The sequence below is a fragment of the Lethenteron reissneri genome, chromosome 64 (genome assembly GCF_015708825.2).
Source record: "Lethenteron reissneri isolate LAM-NWPU_2019-01 chromosome 64, ASM1570882v1, whole genome shotgun sequence".
NCBI classification, from domain to species: domain Eukaryota; kingdom Metazoa; phylum Chordata; class Hyperoartia; order Petromyzontiformes; family Petromyzontidae; genus Lethenteron; species Lethenteron reissneri.
This window is the reverse complement of record NC_083842.1, coordinates 108,629-131,178: the sequence shown is the minus strand read 5'-3', so window position 1 is coordinate 131,178 and position 22,550 is coordinate 108,629. Positions and strand designations below refer to the sequence as shown.

The 22,550-nt window shown below is 49.1% G+C and overlaps 1 protein-coding gene across 1 annotated transcript in view; it reads right to left on the bottom strand.

Moving 5' to 3' along the window:
• The window catches only part of LOC133358980 (zinc finger protein 729-like), a 58,197-nt gene extending 52,791 nt beyond the window's left edge, over positions 1 to 5,406 (bottom strand). Inside the window, exons 1-2 of the mRNA XM_061577360.1 lie at positions 5,349 to 5,406; positions 490 to 579 (exon numbers count right to left, since the gene is read on the bottom strand). The gene's annotated coding sequence lies outside the window, so the exon portion shown is untranslated. The remainder of the gene's footprint in view (positions 1 to 489; positions 580 to 5,348) is intronic.
• Between the last annotated feature and the right edge of the window lie 17,144 nt (positions 5,407 to 22,550).

The window sequence follows — 22,550 nt, the reverse complement described above, 5'->3', positions numbered from 1 at the left end:
AAACTTCAAATTAAAACTATAAAGAGAAACATGGGAAAGACAAGATAGTTCTAAGCACAGAAAACCAAAATTACGTAATGCTACAAAAGAAAAATAATTAGGCAATGCTACAAAAGAAAAATAATTAGGCAATGCTACAAAACAATTCCATTTACCGTAATCTTTTCCAGTCATTATTCCAATGCAATTAAGGGTGATATTACACTGAAAGTTACAAGACGATGTGGCAAGTACAACACACTCACGGTAACAATGTAACAGCATGACTGAGAGTGCAGAGCGGCTATACACCACCGTTTTGGGGAAGATGCTGCCTGCCTTACGCCTCGCTCCACAGTATTCATCTACAACCTCAAAACGCTGGACTACTTACGCTTAAGTAACCAAGGCAAACATTTTCGCATGTTGAATTTTTATACATGATTTATGGGAGCATTTCCGTAAGGTTGGAATTCCGTAAGTCGGGTCTTCCGCTACCCGGGGACTTACCGTGATGTATGTGGCCAGAGGGACTTCCTGTCACACGCCAACTTGAACAGGAAACGGTTCCGAATCCTTGTCACGCAGCATTTGCCGGGCCTGCCCAAAATCATAAAAATCCTTAACAAATGTGAGCAGAGGGGCACGGATATCGTAAACAATGAACAACCAAAAGCTGGAGCCTCTTCATGGTACTTAGACCTTGATGACATCAAGAAAGCAGAGATCTAGCTTTTGAAAGAAAAAATCGATAACATCTGTGCTGTAGCAAAGAACAGAAAATACAGGAGACCTTTGAATATCGCAGGGGTTGCGTTCTTGGAACATGCCGAGAAAGCCAAAACAGCGATATGCAATTCTTAAGCCTTACTGAAAGAACGGGGTTAGGTAAACGGCAACCAAAATACACATCACAATTGAAATAAGTATTATACAGCATGCCAACTAAACTAAAAACAAAACAATTTAAATAAACAAGTAGAAACTGTATTGAATAAAACATTCCAAGACAATAAATAGGATTATAAATACTGAATAAATACTCTACTTACAATGATGACAATGTGTATGCGTGAGTGGAGAGTGGTAAGTGCTTCGGGATAGCGTGCTGCGCTATGAACCCAGCGACCCGAGTTCAATTTCCGCTCACGCCCAAAAACATGACGATCATCTGAATTGGCCATGGGCCTTCCCAGCCTCAAATAAGTATCTGGTGTGTTGTGTAAACACAGCCACTGGGGAGAAAAAGGAGGCCGGGAATGATGCTGGTAACCTACCCCTTTGTGTACCGTGCCAACCTTTATAGGTGCTACTTGCCCTAACAGTCTGTTAAGGCTAAATGCTTGCATGGCAAAAGTTGAGGTACCAGCGATTTCCTCACGTTCCTCACCCACCCCGCCCTCCTTCCCAGAACAGTATACTCACAAAAGTGTAAATTGGTATGCAAAGAGGTTGCCCGTGATAGGTCAAAACCGCAAAAAATAAACCCGTGGTATTCATGGGTCTACTGTATGACATTTGCGCATTATTGCCCTGGCCTGAAACTGCTTTGGGGCTTTGCAAGCTTCTTCTCTGCAGGTCTGGCAAGCTGAATATTCATTATCTGGCAATCAGTGTGGACGAACGTTAGATCTTCGTCCAATCCAGAAGAGATCATCGTTTAGTCTACGTTGTTTCTATAATTTTCCATAATGCAACCTGTGTAAAATTACCACCCTCCCTCAGCACCTTCCTTTGGAAGTCAATTATGCCTGGCACTAAAACTGCTCTTAGACTCTGGGTTACCCAAGCTGTGCAAATGTCACCAATCACAATATTCTGGGTTTAAACTTTGTCACCAGAGTTTTGCACCATCGAACAATTGACAGTGTGGTTACTTACTGGAATATTTGAGGCATAGCAAAAGCAACAAATATATATACACACAAACACACGTTAAAATACACAAACCCGTGTGTTAGCTACCCAGGTCGTTAACACACTCCCAAAACACGCTCTACAAAACGGTAATACTAACAGAGGCTAAACATGCAAATAAAAAAAACAAGGTTCAGTGTTAACTTACACTCGCAGTCAAATAAAATACATTAACACACATGAGCATATTCCAATGCACACACATACACAGTTACCCGCAACAAAGACCCCCAATATAGCCTTAACAATAAGGTCAGGAGTGGGTGTATGGCCAGCATCACACCCGACCGCTTTTGTTTCTCCAGTGGCTATGTTTATACACTGCACCAGGCACTCATTTGAGGCTGAGTCGATCTAGGGAGGCCCAAGTCTGGTTCAGATAGTCACTGGTGTTGGTGGCGGTGAGTGGGAATTGAACTCGTGTTGCCTGGTTCGTAGCGCAGCGCGCTATAGGTTACATTATCGCACACAACAGCTGCCATTCGCCATCGCCACGAAGTGAGCTCTACGCCGCACAGCTTTACTCACTTTGTAAGCCCTTATAAGCAGTTGCATTTGGAGGCTTGCCCCCTCTTTTCTCTCCGCCTAATGAAGACCGCTTGTGTTGCGATCGAAACATCGTGGTTTTTAGCTTTTAATTTATTTTTAAATTTTATTTTTATTTTTCTATCTACGTGACTTTACTGAAAGAACCAAGAATATGAGCTCTACCAGTATGAGTGCAAAGGAACCCACACCGACTGCAGAAGCTACTAGTCAAACTGCCTCCTCTCCCAGTTCCAGATAAGGTTTTGCCCACGAATTGCAAATGTCACCAATCACAATATTCCGGGTTCACCACTCATGTAAAATGTAGCAGCCACTCTGATTAGTAAGACAATCAGAGTTGTTAGATATATTTAAGTCTGTCTTTAAAACTCACCTCTATAAACTGGTCTTCATCCCCGGCCTAGTTTCGCCGTTTACCTAAGCGAGTGGGTGAGTGATTGGGTCACCGAGTGGGTGAGGTGATTGAGTAGGGAGTGAGTGGGTCATCCAGTGAGTGAGTGATTGAGTTAGTGGGTGTGTATATTTCGTACTTTTGATACACAGCACGGATTGGTGGGGTCCACGGATGAAATGCAGCACTTTACAAATGTAAATTATAATTGTATTACGAATATTGCAGGCATATTATACACACCAACACGCACAATATGCTTCCATATAGATGTTCAAGTATTTTTTTCTAGCGTTATTTTTCATAAGTAGGCCATTGTGTACTGGCGTCATGGTTGAAATGTATGATGATAGAACTATTTTGATTAAAGAAGAAAAGGCTTTAACCTTTTCGGCAATAAGACAGACATTAAGATCAGAATCTTTAAAATGAGAATCTGTCTTCTGGAGGAATGTAACAGATGTCCAGTCGAGGCGGGTCAGAAAGTTACAAAAACAAACATCGTTGGCTATGTACGGTGTGAAAGAAGTTCAACATACAAAAAACGATAGGAGTGCAAAATAGATGAAAGGTAAGCAATTCACGAAAAATAAATAGAAATGAATAAAGTACATAGTCCAATTTGCAAACAGATATCTATTGAAAGGCAGCATTAAGTCTGCATTAACCAAACATTGTTGTGGTATATTTTAACACAAACATTAAGTCTGTATCAACCGCATGATATTTTTATTTACAAGGCAATTTTTTCAGTAGATTTGCTCTTTATTTGACTTGTTATTAAACCATTGGACAATCCCGAAAAATATGCGACGTGCATCCGATTGTCTATGCGATTCTTTGGGTCTCTGTGCGATTCTTTAGGTCTCTGTGCGATTCTTTGGGTCTCTGTGCGAGTCCAGGGGTTCCTGTATGACAGGGACATGCGGTCAGTGGAGGCAGGGGAGGCACAGCCTTACCAGTCATACTCCCAATGAAAATATCTGTAACGAAAAGTTAAAAATAATAAAATAAAAACTACGATTTTTCCACTGATCTGTTATCTCATTTCTGTACGATTCCAATAATTTTTATAGTCAAAATCGCCAAATTTGCGGAGCTCCGCTGCAAATACAGGGAGAGAGGTGAGGCAGCGACGAGCTCAGCCTCCCCTCTGATTGCGCAACCCTTCAGAAACTGGATGGAGCGCGGGCAATAAGCTCGTGCCTGTTACTATTTCTCTGTAATGATTGGAATCAAACAGAAATTACATTTGTCACACAGATCAGTGGAAAAATCTTCATTTTTTTCCTAACAGCTACTGTATTTTCATTGGAGTATGACAGGTGGGTCTCTGCCTCCCCTGACCGCACGTCCCTGCTGTATGACTGATTGTCTTAACCGTCTCCCAGATGTTTCTGCCCAAAGGTTTGGAACCACGTATCGTCTTTTGGCATCTCAATTCTGCTATTTATAACCTCACTAGCTTTACTGCCCCGGCTTCACCCGGGACTTAATTTACCACGCCCGGCCGCCTTTGTCTCTCCAGTGGCGATGTTCACACACCACACCAGTTAATTGTTTGAGGTAGAGTGGACCTAGGGGAGGCCCAGGACCGGTTCAAATAATCGTCTGTGGTGGTGGCCGTGAGCGGGAATCGAACTCGGGTCGACGGGTTCGTAGCGCAGCGCGCTAACCCCTACACTGCAATGCGTTACAGTTCCACATGCGCGGGTCACATGCCAGATTTGACGTCTCAGCTCACTTGCTGTGCAAAAAATATATGCATTATTGAGCTCCCCCCCCCCCCCCCAAAAAAAGTGTATTCAATGGACTTCAATGGGGAAATAAACTTCTGGACTGGTATCGTTCAAATATTGCAATGCTGAACAAATGCCTCCAGTTTACTCAATCGGGAATACGCGAATAAGCATCGCCCCTCCCCCCGACTGCCAAACCAACTCGGCAGGACGCTTCTGAACTGAAGTAAAGAGACTCAGTGTGATAAAGCACTCGAGTGTGCACCACGCTGGCGAGATTTTCACGACATCGCGCGGTATACAGGAGGTCGTGGGTTGGATCCCGACGCTGACGCGTGTTTATTTGGAGTTTGCGTGTCTCTCTTTCTGCGTGGTCGCGTGGATTTGAACTCCAAATTTAGAAACACGAGTTTAGAGCATTTGAAAGCAATACATTTCCACACGATGACAAGCCACTTTGTTGTGGGCAGGTCGCTTCTGAAAGATATATAGCTAAAAATAGAAATATTAAAACAAAACATGGTTTTAAAGTAATCAGCCAGGTGAGGACAAATAAAAATTAACAAAAATCAAAGCAAATACAATCAGGCGATGGCAGGAGGCAAGGCCAGCATGGCTAGGCCACACTTTGTAACGTTCCAACCTGGACATCGATTCCATTCTCGCTGTTACACTCAATTGATATCCCGAGGAGAACAATAGAAGAAGCGAGGCTGTACCTCAATAAACAAACACCACCACCAAAAACCACCACCACGATTTGAACTTCTCACCTCTGATCTCAGTTGAGTGGCGAGCAGCTTTCCGGGACTTCGTGACGTCACGCGGATTCGCGCGGTGGAGATGACATGACGTCACTAGCGAGTTTACCCCCTCCCACTGAATAAATAATATTCTTGGTTCTTTAGGTAAAGTCACGTAGAAGGGAAATAATAAAATAGTACAAATATACAACAATAAAAAATGAATGTAATTTTTTCATAATAAAGTAAAAAAAGTATAAAACAATACATTATTTTTTATTTCATTACTTCCCTTCTACGTGACTTTACCGAAAGAACCAAGAATATGAATCCCTGCAGTCACGAAAACTTGAAATCAAAATTTGAATAAATAATGTTAATGAGACAGCACCTGACATTGAGTGATTGGGCGTGGCTGCTGAACCGGACACAATGAACTCGCGACATATTTAGTGGGTAAATTACAATCTTGATTTGAAGCTTTCGTGACTGCAGGAATCCATACTCTTTAGTTCTTTCGATAAAGTCACGTAGGTATAAAATATAATAAATCACGATGTTTCGGGCGCAACACAAGTGTCCGTCATCAGGTGGGAAAGTATTGTCTGCTGCTGAGGCAGACTGTTTTAAAAGGTTTGAAATGGGTGTAGCCCAAGGGTCATAAAGAAGTGGCCGGGGCTAGTGATGTTAATGTAAGAAATTAGCATGTAACTGTAAGATAGGAGGAGAGCGGCCTCCTCGACGAGGGCACGGAAGTGGCTATGTTAATGTGAGAGATTAGCATGATGTTAATGTGAGAAATTAGCATGTAACTGTAAGATAGGAGGAGAGCGGCCTCCTCGACGAGGGAGTGCAACCCAACGGGTGCAATCCAAAGGGCATGTGAGTATGAGAGTGCAATCCAAAGGACATGTGAGCATGTGAGCATGAGAGATCTAAGAGAGAGGCATAGAGAGAGAGACACAGAGAGTCGGAAATAACAGCTGACATAGGCAGGTAGGATGGAAATATCACAGTCAGTAAAGACTTTTCCTGGTTAATAACGGGGTCATTCTATGTAACGCGAGTCCCCGACGACCGACGCTCTAAGACCCCCCGAACCAACCCCGCATGGTTAGCTCTTCAGCCTCTTCCCACCAGACAACCCCGATCGCTCTACATCCATCTCTCTTATTCTCCCGAGCGTGGCCTCGCTCCGCCTCCAGCCACACCCCTTCCTCGGTCTCTTTCGACGGAACCGGAGCCAGCGTCACATGTCCTCCGGGCCCCCGTTTCCGGGCCCCCTTCCCCACTCAGTGTCGGCACGTCCCCTCTCTCTCTCTGCGACGGGACCTTGCTCTGTCGGGCCTGCTTCCCCGCCACATCTCCGTCGGCCCCATCGAGAGGTACGTGCACACTCATTCACCAGTTGTGGTTGTGGTTGGCTTATACGCCATAGAGACGCTATTTACGTCTCTACACATGTAACATCATTGTCAGAGTAATGTTTGTTTGCATGTTCACCACAAGAACGTTTAGTTAATGCAGACTTGATTCCTTGTAAAAGGTGTTGGTGGCCGTGATGGGGCTTTGCTCGGTTCGTAGCGCAGCATGCGAACCACTGCACCACCGCTCCTCACTCGCCCACCACTCACCACTGATGCAACCATCACAAACGCATTTGAACATCAGTAGCTGCACCGCATCAAAGACACAGACCCCACTGTTATAGCCTCATCAGGCTTTTGGGGAGCAAGTGTTGTTAGGGGCCATCCATAAATGACGTCACGCACCTGGGGGGGGGGGTCATACATTTGTGACGATATGTGACGAGAGGGGGGGTTTGAGAAATGTGACATCACATCAAAATGCGCAACTTTAAATAAATATAAACACGTTCTACATCATTAAATATTTTAAGAAATGTTTTCTTCTACAACATCAGAGTGCAGCGGCACATTAAAATAACGCACTACAATGACAATAGTTTAAAGCGATTTGAAGCATGTTTTTTTTTGGGGGGGGGGGGTGGGGCAGAGCTTTGTGACGTCATACTTGAGGGGGGTCTGACTTTTTGTGACGCCGTGTGACGATGGGGGGGGGGGGGGGGGGTCAGAAATCGTCCAAAATCGCGTGACGTCATTTATGAACGGCCCCTGAGCAAGTAGCAGTACCGATGAAGTCGTTAATTGGTGTCGGTGGCCGTGAGCGGGAATCTCTGTGCCGGGTTCGTAGTGCAGGGCACTATAACCACTGCGCTGCTGCTCCCCCCCACACCCAATCATTCCGCTGATATCCTTTGCCCCAACCACCACTGCCGCCGCCATCAACGTTGGCACGCGTGTCCTACTTGACAGGGACATGGCCTTGCTCAGTCTCATCGCCTGGAACTGTGCTTAGAAAACGCAGATGTCGGTTAAAGTAAACACTAGAAAAAATAATCGATAAGCGTGGAGTTTGTAACGTGTTCGTCTATCGCAGTGGTTGACAGATTATGGATCCGCAGCGCTCCTCCAGGAGAGTAAAGCCACTTCAACATTTACAACGTGAGTGCTGTGACGTGTCGCTGGTGATTAAAACAATCGGCTTCATCGGACGATTTGCCAGAATTACCCTCACTAATTGGTTTTGTCTTGTGTTTTCAGGTTAACGACACATTATTAATGTGATCTTACCCAAGGATAAAATCATTTACACACTTTATCATCAATAATTTTGGTTGTAAAAGCCCTCGTGTTTAAATTACTATTATCAACCGTTTATATTTATAGCCTGTCTATGTGCTTCACTAAACTCTAATTCCTTGGTGTCTACTTCCTTAACTGGGATAACCCTCGAGGGCAGTGGCTCTCAGAGTGCGGTCCGTGACGCTCCTCCAGGTGGTCTTGTTGTATATGTAATAAAGGACTCTTTCACAGTGTCGATCTCCGTTGTCCTTTATTTGGGTTTGTGTAAATCTCGCTCCCACGGCGTCCTCGCTCAGGCCCGCGTCTCCTCCGTCGATCACTCCACAGCCACAATGCTGCTCCGCTCTGCAGCCACACTGCTGCTCCTCTCTGCAGCCACCCGGCTGCTCCGCTCTGCAGCCACACTGCTGCTCCACTCTGCACCCACACTGCTGCTCCGCTCTGCAGCCACCCGGCTGCTCCGCTCTGCAGCCACACTGCTGCTCCACTCCTCCTCGCCCACGGCCAGCCTTCCACAGCCCGCTAGCCCCTCTACGCCCGGACCCCGATGGCCGACGGTGCCGAGGTCTCCCAACATGTGGCGATCGCGCCACTCTCCCAGTACTGCCCAGCGTGGCCTCCTCCCGTTTCACTCTGTCTTAACTCCCCGATCCCTTCCGGTTCCTCTCCCTAAATCCTCTCCCCCACGTGACCCTAACTCCTCCCTCTCCTCACGTGACCCAGACTCCGCCCCCCTCAATCCTTGCTCGCATTACACGACCCCCCCCCCTGATGAAAAACCCAGCCGTCCCCGGCTGCAACAGAACAAAATAATGCGAGCAACTTTCAACCATCGAGCATCACCGGACAACGGAGACTATAACAAGACGATAACAAAGAACAACAAGAACAAGAACAACAATCAACGAAAGGAAAGGGATTTGGAATGCGTGCGGGTCGCCGGCCTGTCCTGAACGGGCGGCGGCCCCCCTACAGACCGAGAACGCGACGGGGTTTTAGAAGCGACGGGATTATAACCGCCCGCCGCTGTTGGAGGCCCGTCAACGCCAAGGTCCCGTTCCCCAGAGAGACCCGAGTCCGAGGTCTCCCGCAATCTTGTCTGTGGTGGGGTTGGAGGGGCAGCGGGGTCAAGTGTCCCCGTCGCCGTGGTAGGCCCACCCAGAGCAGGCTTCGATGTATCCGCCTGTGTCACGGCCGGTTCGTCTGTCCTGGATGGTCCTTTCGTGTCACGTCCGTGGCAGAGGCCTACTGCTGGGGCGGCCCCGAGATGCGAGCCCAACAATCCCTGGTGAAGTGGGCCTTACGGCCGCAGCGGAAACACTCCACGTCGTTTCGGCGCGCAGCACCACCTCTGTCCCGACGCTCCCGCGTCGGCGGCCCGGAGCGCACCCCCGCTCCCCCTCGAGCAGGCCATTGGGCGGACGCGGCCGTCAGCTCCTGCGGATCCCTGTCGTCAGGAACATAGACGGCCTTCTTGGGGTCCCACCCTGTAGCACCGCCTTCGACGATGGGGCCCCCCGTCCAAGCCGACACCTGTTTCCACCGTCGCAGGTTAAACTGGGCATCCAAGCACTTAGCCGCAGCACGGGACATCAACTTATCATGGCCGCACACTGGCATGGGGATCCCCAAGTCTCTAGATAATTCCAGCATCTTGCCCAATATGGGGGTTCCAACAAATCAGGCTCTATCTCAGGATATGCAGCCATAGCCAGTTCCAGAACGGCGCCTCGGAATGCCACCGGCGATTCTTCCGGCGCCCGTTGCCGCTGTACGAATCTGCAATGAGCATCGTCTGGAGGCTCGTACGCATCCGCCATTTCCTCAAAGACCCCCTGTAGCGTCCTCTTCTTTTCGGCCTTGATGGAGCGGAAGAACCTGACGGACTCGTCGTCGAGAAGTGTTGGCAGGACTTCTAGGGCCTCCGCGTCCGTCCATTTGGCGGATTGTACCGTTGCTTGAAACCGGCAGGCGAACGCACTCCAATCCCCGCCGATGGAGAATTCTTTAACAGTTGTTAGATGACGGCTGCGGGTCCTTGCTCCGCTGTCCTCCATTGGTGGCGACTCGTGCAGCAAGGATAAGATGGCGTCACTCTGCAACGTGTTCAAAATGGCGGCTCCCCGCGGTGGAGGGCGTAAGATGGCGGCTTCCCGCCGTTCTTCGTCGGCCACGCCCAAGATGGCGGCTTCGTGCCGCGTGGTGGAGATGGCTGACGGCGTAGGCAAGGCCCCGGTCCACTGTTCCCCACTGGGCCTCCCTGAAGTCGTCGCCGGCGTCACGAGGTCGCACAGCTGCATCAACACCGCCTTCAGTGCCTCAAGCTGGGCCGCCACTTGTCGCCATCCTTCGTCGGCGTCCACCTGCGCGGATGGACCCACCGAATCGGCAATGTCCTGCACCCCCGGACCGTCGCTCGTCCCTGCGTCGCTCCCTCCCTTCATCGTCGGTAGCGCCACCGCTGGAGGAAGGTCGTCGTCCGAAGATGTTGCAGAAGATGGTGCAGGGACGTTCTTTCTTCTGAGCTGTTTTGACATGCCGTTTCACTTCTGACACCAGTGTAATAAAGGACTCTTTCACAGTGTCGATCTCCGTTGTCCTTTATTTGGGTTCGTATAAATCTCGCTCCCACGGCGTCCTCGCTCAGGCCTGGGTCTCCTCCGTCGATCACTCCACAGCCACACTGCTGCTCCGCTCTGCAGCCACACTGCTGCTCCACTCCTCCTCGTCCACGGCCAGCCTTCCACAGCCCGCTAGCCCCTCTACGCCTGGACCCCGATGGCCAACGGTGCCGAGGTCTCCCAACACGTGGCGATCGCGCCACTCTCCCAGTACTGCCCAGCGTGGCCTCCTCCCATTTCACTCCGTCTTAACTCCCCGATCCCTTCCGGTTCCTCTCCCTAACTCCTATCCCCCACGTGACCCTAACTCCTCCCTCTCCTCACGTGACCTAGACTCCGCCCCACTCAATCCTTGCTCGCATTACATATATATAGGTATTTTTCCAAAATTTATATTAGGAATAATTCTTCCAATTTTTTTTATAATTGATCGGGGCGAGCATGGGACATGAAAGAGTGAGACCCCCCTCCCCCCCCCCCCACAGCAGCTGCCCTTTCACACCGACAAAGCAACGGAGATAAGCCATAAAAGGTAATAAATCAAAAAACAAAAGAGAAGGGGGAGGGGGTTTTGCTAATGAGATTCTGGAAAATCTCAACAGGACTTCAAAAGGCCCCCCTCAAAACAATGCAGACAGCAGGCGCCACGATATTTAAAAATAAAAATTAGTTTCCCTTAATACAACGGTTAAAAGTTCAGAACTTAGCGACAAAGATTAAGTCGATATCATAGTCTGCCAACACACTCACCCAGATTAAAAACCAGACTGCAGTCACATTGGTGGCCTTGATTTATTAATTACCTTATTTTACTCCCATTCACCTCACATATTGTTTCTTGTTGTATCTTGCTATCTACGTGACCTTACCAAAAACCAAGGAATATGAATTCCAGCAGTCAAGAAAGCTTAAGTGAAAACTTAGTTACATCTAACCTCAGGACATCAAAATATAACTCGAGTAAAACAGCACAAATCTCTGGATACAGACAGACAACAAAGATTAATAAAACCCTAGGAATATACGTGGTAATAACAATGATAAATCACAAATCTTTAAAAAACATAAACCAAACAATAATTATGAAGTATTAGACCAAGGGTCATCAAGGAGGGATGAGGCGAAATAGGCCAATCACACATAGCCAAGATAAAATGCATCTCATAGAGAGAGAGCCTCCCAACCACCTTTGTCTCCCAGCAGCACGTGATAGAAATTTGCTTACGCATGCAGAGGACATCTTTCCTTAAAAACAATAATCAGACACTACGATGGAAGTATTGTAAACACTACATAAAACATACTTTGAGTCACTTACAAAATCATAACTAGAAAAGTGGTACGGTATCAAGCTATAAGAGGTAAAATTATATTTTTTTACTTCCAAATGGTACAACAGAGAAAGAACTTCAAAAGCCACAACACCCCTCTTTGTGAGAGGCAAAGAATGTCACACCCAGCCGTGGGGAAAGAGGGGGAGAATGCAACCGAAGAGGGGGACCCCCCCCCCCTCCTTCTAGATTAATTATTGCAGAGGGTTGGAGGACTGAAAGGACACACGTGGGGGCAATATGGAGCAGCTGTTTCCATTGATGGCGGGATGGCTTGAGGAAGGCGACAGGAACCAGGCTTTGATTAAACTTATATTACTTGAATAAAATGAGAACACACACACACAAGTACCCTGGACAAACAGCTGTTGCTACAGGCTGAGAGCGAAATCAAAGTAAGTTCCGGTCCTTTGTGAGAAGGCGAGCCGAGGGGAGAGATTTTCACATAAAAACAGAGACACTACCCATACATTGATGCTACTACAAGGGACAGAAGAGCTACGACCAGTGAGCAGACTCCGGGGCATGGCCTCGAGTTCAACAATGGGTGGTGTCTCGCAGAGAAGAGGGGCGAGGTGATATGCTCGGTGCTGAGATCGGCATGGACCGACGGAGTATCGCTGAAAGTTGTATTCTACAGTTCTCCTGATGTTTTGAGTCGCTTGCAAAGTCAAGGATTGCGATAAGTTGTATTGTATTAAGCTTTCACAGTTGTTTAAGAGGGTGCAAATACAATTTACAAGTTTTGAGAGTGAGTCCCAGCTCCCGAGAGGAGCTGCAGCTCGAGTTGAACTGACAAGCAACGTCAAGCAATCAACCTCGAGAAAGGGCGGAAAGCGCCAAGCGTCGACCAAGCCAGCATCACAGAGAACCAGCTGCACGCACAATCGTGCTCCACCAGAGAGCAGGGAGCAGGAGAGAGCTCGCAGCAGTGCCACCGAGCGCCACCGAGCAAGGGTGTCAGCTGCCAGTGGACAAGCGACGAGCGTTGTGCCGACTCAGCACATCCAGCAGGGGAAAGAGCCTGATCAGCCGCCCGTGAGGAAGAGGAGAGCGCCGTGAGCTGCGGGCGCTATCTGACAACGGCATCATCGCACACCGCCGACGGCGAGCGTTGTGCTGACTCCCTTCCTCCAGCAGTGGACAAAAACTGTTGCTGCCTCAAAGCGAGAGAGAGCAAGGAAGCTTAAATTTCGATTTAAAGCTTTCGTGACTGCAGGGATTCATCTTCTTTGTTCTTTCGGTAAAGTCACGTAGAAGGGAAATAATAATAAAATAATAATAATAAAAACATAATAAAATAATTCTCACGACGTTTTGGCCACAACGCAAGCAGCCGTCCTCAGGTGAAGAACAGGTCTGTCGGGAAGACAGCGTCTGAATGAAACATCCCAAGCTTGGAGCGTATATTTAAGCTGGGTTGGAGGTGGAAGAGCGCCTTGACAAAATAATTTGCATATCAAGATGAATTTAGCATATTTATGGGAAATGCAGATATGGGATTAGTACTCCTTGTGAAATGCGTAGGAGGTGGGTGGGCGGTTTCAAAGTCATATTATGCCCGTGCATTATGCAGGATTAGCAGCATCAAAGGGAGGGGATAGGGGTAGCATTAATAAAGGGAAGGAATGTTAATAGTATGTAGCTGCAGTAACTAAACCACCACGTAAACAACTAAAGTATAAACTACATAGTATCATCAGTATACTAAATATACTCTCCAATAAGCTGAGCTTCAAACAGTAAGTAATACATTACAATTCTATGTCGCAAAAAATATAATATGCTTCCAGCTAAACTTTTTTCTCTTACATCACACGGGTCTACCCAGTACTATATACTGCCATAGACAAACCCAACATTAAATTATATACTGTATTACTCTACACCACCCTATACCTTGTACATTGTAATATTACACTATGTATTATTCTACCCACCCTACTGTATATCACACTGCTGTACAGTGATACCTCGGTTCACGAACTTAATTCGTGAACTGACTCTGATCGTGAACCGAATTGGTCGTGAACCGAGGCACATTTTCCCATAGGGTTCAATGTAAATCCGGTTAATCCGTTCTGACCTTTTTTTTTGGTTTTTGAAGCACAAAAATATGAAACAAATGACAATACACATTACTGTAGTACTGTACAGTATAGTAATGTATAAAGAGAGAACACTAACCTTGCTTGAGATGACTTCTGGCATGGAGGAACGCAGGTGGGAGGCGGGTGGGAGACAGTAAGCACTCAAACGGGTGAACTGTACAATACAGTAAGTACAGTATTGTACAGTACAGTAGTACAGTACTGTATGTGCTAAAAAGCACACCAAAAATCAAAAAGTAACTGAAAGTGTCTTCACAGTACTCACAGTACTTCTTTCTGTGTCTCTGCTTCTCTCCACGATCTTCCTACAGGAAGTCACGACCATGTGACAGCCTGGAATTAGCATAAAAATGGCCGCGGCTCCTGTTCGTGAACCGAAGCGGAGTTCGTGAACCGGAGCATATTTTTATAAAATTTTCTGTTCGTGAACCGAGTTGTTCATGAACCGAAGCGTTCGTGAACCGAGGTATCACTGTATATTCACTATACAAGTACGATACTATATATTACCTCATACATTGTATTAAACATTACAATTTTATACTATTTATTATTATACAATCTGCTATACACTATACCGTTGACCGTCGCATGAAAGATACTAAAAGGAAGCAACGAAATATGTCAATGGGAAAGTGGTGGTAGGAGACTTGCAGCGGAGCAAATAATCCATTCCCTGTGGAGAATACAAGATATATAGTCAATGCCAGTGAGTGGACTGCGGTCTGAAAGTCACCGTAAACGTGAACACAATCAGTTAAGATCCGAAATGGTTTATTACGTCCTTCCAATGATTGCTAAGCCGGAATCCATCTTCTCGGTTGAAATTGTCTCTGTGTTTGTATATATGGATCGCCTCATGGACGAATCTCTCATCAGAATCAGAATCAGAAATCAGAATCAGAAACGGTTTTAATCGCCATGTAAGTTTGCACAGACAAGGAATTCACTATGGCAGGACGGTGCATACATTTAACAAGTAGGAATCTTAACTTATATAAAAGGTATACACTCTAACTATACTAACGTTACAAAGTATAAGTAATACTAAAGGGCTACAATCTTTAAAATTATGAATAAGTAGACCTTATAAAATGCGAAATGTAAAATGTTAATTAGCCTTATTAAACAATCTTAAAATACAAAAATACAAATAAGATTACACGTTGTAAGTATGGAAAGGTGTAATTATGTAGATAAAATGTTATAGTAAGTGTAACAGTCATTTTAAGTGTAAAAGTCATTTTAAGCCCTTGGCCTTGTTGAGGAGGCCAACAGCGGATGGGAAAAAACTGTTTTTATGACGTGAGGTTTTGGTCTTGATGGACCGCAGCCTTCTGCCGGAGGGGAGTAGCTGGAACAGAGAGTATCCAGGGTGCAAGGAATCGTCCGCAATCTTCCTCGCTTGCCTCAGGGTCCTCAAAGTGTGCAGGTCCTCAAGGGTTGGTAGATTACAGCCAATCACCTTCTCAGCAGTGCGGATGATATGCTGCAGTCTGCTCTTGTCCTTGGCAGTGGCAGCAGCGTACCAGACGGTGATGGAGGAGGTGAGGATGGACTCAATGATGGCTGTATAGAAGCACACCATCATTGTCTTTGGCAGATTAAATTTCTTCAGCTGCCGTAGGAAGTACATCCTCTGTTGAGCTCTCTTGATAAGGGAGCTGATGTTCAGTTCCCACTTGAGGTCCTGGGAAAGAATAGTGCCCAGGAAGCGGAAGGACTCAACATTGGTGACTGGGGAGTCGCACAGGGTGATGGGGGTGAGTGGGGCTGTATTCTTCCTGAAGTCCACAACCATCTCCACGGTCTTAAGAGCATTAAGCTCCAGGTTGTTCTGGCTACACCAGGTCACCAGGTTGTCAGCTTCCCTCCTATAGTCAGACTCATCCCCATCAGAGATTAGCCCAATCAGGGTGGTGTCGTCCGCAAACTTCAAGAGTTTGACGGACTGGTGACTGGAGGTGCAGCTGTTGGTGTACAGGGTGAATAGCAGTGGGGAAAAGACGCAGCCCTGAGGAGATCCGGTGCTGATTGACCTGGAGGCAGAAACTTGTGATTTCAGCTTGACGCACTGCTTCCTGTCAGACAGGAAGTCTGTGATCCATCTGCAGGTGGAGTCTGGCACGTTCAGCAGGGAGAGCTTGTCCTGAAGCAGGCTAGGAATGATGGTGTTAAAAGCCGAGCTAAAGTCCACAAACAAGATCCTGGCGTAGGATGCTGTGGAGTCCAGATGCTGTAGGGTGAAGTGGAGGGCCATGTTAACTGCGTCATCCACAGACCTGTTGGCTCTGTAGGCAAACTGAAGGGGGTCCATTAGAGGGTCTGTGATGGCTTTGACGTGTGCCAGGACCAGGCGCTCCAAAAGACTTCATTACCACGGAGGTAAGGGCGATGGGTCTGTAATCATTTAATCCTGTTGGCCTTGGCTTTTTGGGCACTGGAATGATGATGGAGGACTTGAGACAGGCTGGTACATGGCATGTCTCCATGGAGGTGGTAAAGATGTTGGTGAACAGATGGCTTGCAGAGAACCTCTGTCTTGGAGAAGTCAATGCCATGTGAGCCCACTGAATTGTAACAGTGATCTGCCATGGCTGAGGTGTTTGTCCTACCGTGTTTCAGGTCTGCTTTATGTTCACGGATGCGGTCCGAGACATGTCGTTTGGTTTCTCCAATGTAACTGCTACCACAGAGGCAACTTAGTTTGTAGACGCCAGGGTACTGTATGTCTGGAATCACATCTTTTACAGACGGGACCAGATCACGGATTTTATGTACTGTGTTGAATCGGACCTGGATCTTGTGTTTAATCAGGATTTTGGAGATCTTTTTTGTGACCCCAGCAATGTAGGGTAAGGTGATGGATTTTAAAGGCTCCTCAACAGGATCCTTCTTGATGGTTGGAGTGATGGTTTTGCGGATTGTGTAGTCCGTAGTTTATGTGGTGGTTTAGTTACTGCAGCTAAATACTATTAACATTCCTTCCCTTTATTAATGCTACCCCAATCCCCTCCCTTTGATGCTGCTAATCCTGCATAATGCACGGGCATAATATGACCTTGAAACCCCCCGCCCACCTCCTACGCATTTCACATATGCAAATTATTTTGTCAAGGCGCTCTTCGCCCTCGAACCCAGCTTAAATATATGCTCCAAGCCTGGGGTGTTTCATTCAGAAGCTGTCTTCCCGACATACCTGTTCTTCACCTGAGGACGGCTGCTTGCGTTGTGACCAAAACGTCGTGAGAATTTTTTTTATTATGTTTATTTATGTATTATTTTATTATTTCCCTTCTATGTGACTTTACCGAAAGAACCAAGAAGAAAAAAGAGCAAGGAAGCTGTTCGTATGACCCTCCCCCACACTCACACACTCATGATGCATCGCCCGGCGTCTGCTTAACACAACAGAGTTGAACAAGAAGACAAACCACCACTCACGCATGAAACACATACCCGGACTAATAAAGACTAATGATAAGAATGCGTCAACTATTAGCTGATAACGAAGAACATTGCTGCCCATTGAGTTACGTGGATACGGTCGTTTAGAAGTATTTTAGTCGTTATTTTTAAATTGAATTGCATAAAATGTTACCAATGAATTCATCGATGAAAACTAACGTTTTGTAACCTACATTACGAACCTACACACTCACAAGGAGAATATTGTGTAAAATTTTCCTTTTGATCACAGAATTTTGCCAGCGAATTTAATAAAGCCTTAACCAATTGATAAGCATCTGCTGAAGCAGGCACACTGCCGCACACCATTGTTCCAAGACAATTCGTTAAATGCATAATCTTACCGATGAATTCATTGACGCATACTTTGCCTTCAGGATATGTTTCTTTATTGCCGTTCGTATGAATATCGTCACATGCATGTGTAGAGGACTTGGGGACGACTCACTCGGAGATAGAGGTGAGTTAAGGGCTTCCGCCATAAGTTTATTAAGGGATCGGGATTACAGGGGGTGAATCACTTCCCAGGGGTTAGGGGTCCCGGACTATCTCCCACTGGGTCCTGACACAGCCGGCTGCCCTGTGCTGTCTCCTCTGCACCGGCTGTGGGATCAGCCAACACGGCCGACCGAGGAGCACAGCCACGTCCAGCCCTGACGCTGTGCTAAACCCTCTTCCTACCCTCTTGCCCTTCGCTCCCCGTTCCACCCCTACTCTGACGCTACTCTCCAGCTATGACCCGCTTATGTCACGGGGTCCCCCTTTTATACTTGAGGAGCTGTGTCGTCATGTGCGCCATCCAGAGCGCATGACCCCACGTCCCATGACGCCATCGCACCAGACAGCACACATGACGCCACTACCCTCTTCTACTCCTCTACATCACCCCCCCCCCCCCCGTGAAAAAAACAGCCGACCCAGCTGCAACCACCACGCAAGCGGGGGATTCAACCCCGCTCCGAAGGCCGAACAACCAAAACGCCTGTGCCTGAGGGCAAACCCGGCTGCTAGAACAAACTCAACCTTAAGGCAGCACGGCCCCTCAGGCACAACAGAAACAACAACCACAACAAAACAAAAAGAGCCCGAAGGCCTCATCCACCGAATAGCGCTGAACGGGCGCCAGGGGCTGGGCTCGCTGAACGGCCACCAAGGCCATCAGTGGAGCCGCATCCCCCTCGAGTGGGTATGCGCCGCCGGCCCGCTACCCCGTGCGACATCCGCCACCCATGCAGGTGTGGCCTCCGGTGACCGAGGGGTCTCTGTCGGCCTCACTCGGGAGCGGCCTGGGGGCACACATACAGGCCAGACGTCACCTCTGTCAACGAGACCCGGCTGGTCAGGCACGCTGGACGCATCACCAGCCGGCCGCTCCGGAGTTGGGGGTGGATCCCCCAGGGTAGATGGAACATAACGTTTGAGCCAGGACGGGTGCACTATCCACCGCCGGAGACCGAACCGAATCCGGACGCATTGCGGCCAGCGGACCTCCACGACCTCCACGGGGCCCTGCCAAGGGCAATGCAATTTGGCCGATGTGCCAACGGGGACCTGGGGACAATGCAGCCACGCTTTTTGGCCTGCTACGCATGGAAGGTCAGCTGCCTGGTGTTTTGGCAGCCGCTCATTAGCCGCCTGCCGGCTGGCGGAATTCTCGGCAGCGGCCTGTCGCGCTTCGCGCAGCCGGTCAAGCGTGACTTTCAAAGGGACCGGCACCGCCGACCCCTTCCTGGAGGAGGCAACGTCCATTTGGACATGCACCGGGGGTTTCGGTTCCCTACCGTACATCAAATAAAAGGGCGAAAATCCCGTGGAGGCATGAGGGGCCAACCGATATGCCGCCAAGACCCCCGAGACGAACAAGTCCCAGTCTGACTGGGACGTGTTCACCTGGTGGCACAGCATGGGAGTAAGGGTGCGGTTCAAGCGCTCTACCATCCCGTTTGACTGGGAGTGGTAGGGCGAGGTACAGATTTTCTTGGTGCCAAGGAGGTCACACACTTCCTTGAGCAATCTAGACGAGAAATTCTGCCCCTGGTCAGTCAACAATTGTTCCGGCGCGCCCTTGTCAAACACGTACCCCTAGACGAAGGCCTCGGTGATAGAAGAGGCCAACTGATCGACCAAAGGCCATGCCATGGGCCAACGTGTGAGGTACTCAACGCCCACCAAGAGGTATTTGCGGCCCCGTTGGGATGCAGGGAACGGCCCCAAAATGTCGAGCGCCACGAGCTCATTAACGTGAGAGACCCGGATGGACTGCAGCGGGGCCCGGTCTTGGACAACTGGGGCCTTTCTCCGCGCGTAGTCATAGCAACCCTTCAAAATCACTGCCACGTCACCCTCCACACCCTGCCAGTAATAGTCCCGCTTAAGGGTCAATAAGGTTTTGCGGTAGCCAAGGTGCATAAGCCTCTCGTGAATGGCTCGGGTTCATTTAACCACGTAGGCTATTGGGCACAACCACATAATAGCGTTCCAATTGGGCATCCCAACGCATGAGGAGTCCGTCATGCACGGCGATCACCGGGGCAGCCGACGAAGCCGAGCTCCGGGCCTGACGCCCGACGCGGTATCGTAGCTTTAGCAGAAAGGAATCCTCCATCTGCAAGCTGGACCATACCTCCCGAGGGAGTCCCAGGCCGAAATCCGCCGGCAATGCCGCACTTGGAGGGGTGGCCGCCTCGGCCGACGCGACCAACTGGGCCGCGACGTCCCCTGGGCCCTTGAAACGGCTAGAGCCTAGGGCGCAAGCACACCCATCGCCTGCCGGCAATCGGGATAAACCGTCCGCATTTCCATGCTGTGTCCCCTTCCTGTGAATTACATCAAAGGGGTAATCCTGGAGCACCTCGAGCCAGCGGGACAGCTGACCCGAGGGCTGACTAATCCTCAGGGAATATTGCAGGGCTGCGTGGTCGGTTCGGACCGTAAACCACCTACCGTACAGATAGGGCCTATACAACTGAACAAAAAAAACTATGGCCAAAAGCTCCCTCCGGGTCACACAATATCGCTGTTCCATCGGGGACAGAACGTGACTGCCATAGGCTACCACCCTCTCAACCCCATCGACCACCAGGGCCAGGACAGCCCCAATGCCCCTGTCGCTGGCATCAGTGTCGAGCAGGAAGGGTTTCGAAAAATCTGGGTACCCCAAGGGCGGCTTATCCACCAAGGCCGTGCGAATTGCCGCAAAAGCCGCCTCTTCCTCCGCGCCCCAGTGAAATCTTTGGCCTTTGGCGGAAAGGGCATGCAGTGGCTTCCCAATTATCGCAAAATCGCGGACAAACCGGCGATAGTACGATGCGAAGCCGACGAAGCTACGCACCTCTGTGACAGATGTGGGAGTCGGCCACGTCCGGACAAAAGCCGTTTAATCCGGGTCCATGGTGACACCTGACGTGCTAACAATGTGTCCCAAATACTTCACCGATGGTTGTAGTAAGTGGCATTTCTGGGGTTAAAATTTTAAGCCAGCAGCACGCACTTTGACGAACACCGCCTCAAGGTGTTGCAAGTGCTCGCCAAACGTACCGCCAAAAACAATAACGTCGTCCAAGTAGATTAGACAAGACTCCCACTGCAGCCCCGCCAAGACCATCTCCATGAGACGCTGGAAGGTGACCGGGGCCGAATGGAGACCCATAGGAAGCCGATTGAACTCAAACAACCCCTGGGGCGTGCAGAACGCTGTCTTGGGTCTAGAGGCCTCATCCAGTGGCAATTTCCAGAAGCCGGAGAGCAAATCTAGAGTCGAAAAGAACCGCGCGCCCGAGAGGGCATCCAGGGAATCATCTATGCGAGGCAATGTATACGCATCAGCCACCGAGATCTTGTTCAATCTACGGAAATCGACGCAGAACCGGAGACTCCCGTCCTCGTTTGTTGACTACCACAATGGGGGCACCCCAAGGGCTAGTAGATGGGGAGATGATGTCCGCCGCCAACATTTCGTCGACAGCTGAGAGGACATGATCTTTTTCCACCAGGCTAAAGTGGTGGGAATTAAGTCGAATAGGGGCCGAGTCGCCCATGTCTATGTGGTGGTCCAAAAGAGTAGTGCGATCCAGATCAAACTTACTTTGGATAAACACATCGGTGAACCGCTCGATGAGGTCGGTGAGTTGCCGACGTTCCCCGGAGGACAACGAGGCATTCTCGTCACACAACATGGCGATCCACGATGCGTCGGGGTCCCCCGTGCGCATCATGCCCACCACGACCCCTCCATCCGGAGCAGTGCTCTCGGGTGAAGGAGCTGGGGTCACGTGTGCCAGGACGTTGCCGGCCGGGACTACGACCGGCGCGGGCCTCAAATTGAGGACCTGGGCAAAAAAAGGTCCTGGTCTCCTGACACGGCTGTCAAAGTGCCCACCAACACCTTCGTCCTTGAAAAGTAGCTCGACGGGAACAGGAGGATACCCGTCTTGGTGGAGCCCATTTCGAGCGGTCTGCGCAACCTAAGGGGTCGCAGGATTTGTGACGCCGACGGTACGGTCACCGCCACTTTATTCAAGGCCCGCGCACTGGTGACCAAGAGAGACAGGACGGTAAGTGATTGATAGAAATGCAGCCGCCTCCCTGACAGCATTTCCACACAGCCCTGGTCAACGAGAATTCGAATGGGCATTCTAAACAAAAAGTCGGTCCCCAAGAGGCATGGAACAGTCAAGGTCTTGGAGACCAAAATAGGCCCGGCCAACTCAATCTCGTCAACCCGAACTGATGCTATAACGTGGCCCAAGATGCCCAAACTGCTGCCGTTCGCGCCGACACAAGCCCCACGAACCAGCCTTAACGGACCAATGCTGCGGGGTAGCAGCTCGAAAATGGCCTCTGAAATAATGGTGGCAGACGCTCCCGTATCCACCAGGAGGCGAACGTGCACCCATTGCACGTATCCCGCCACGCCGAAGTCACGGCGGTGTAATACGGAGGTGCCGCGGCTGCCGCAGTCCACCCCACCCGCACAGCGAGGTGCAGAGCCGCAGCAGTAGCAGCGGTGACCTCCAGCGACGCAGTGAGGGGCGGG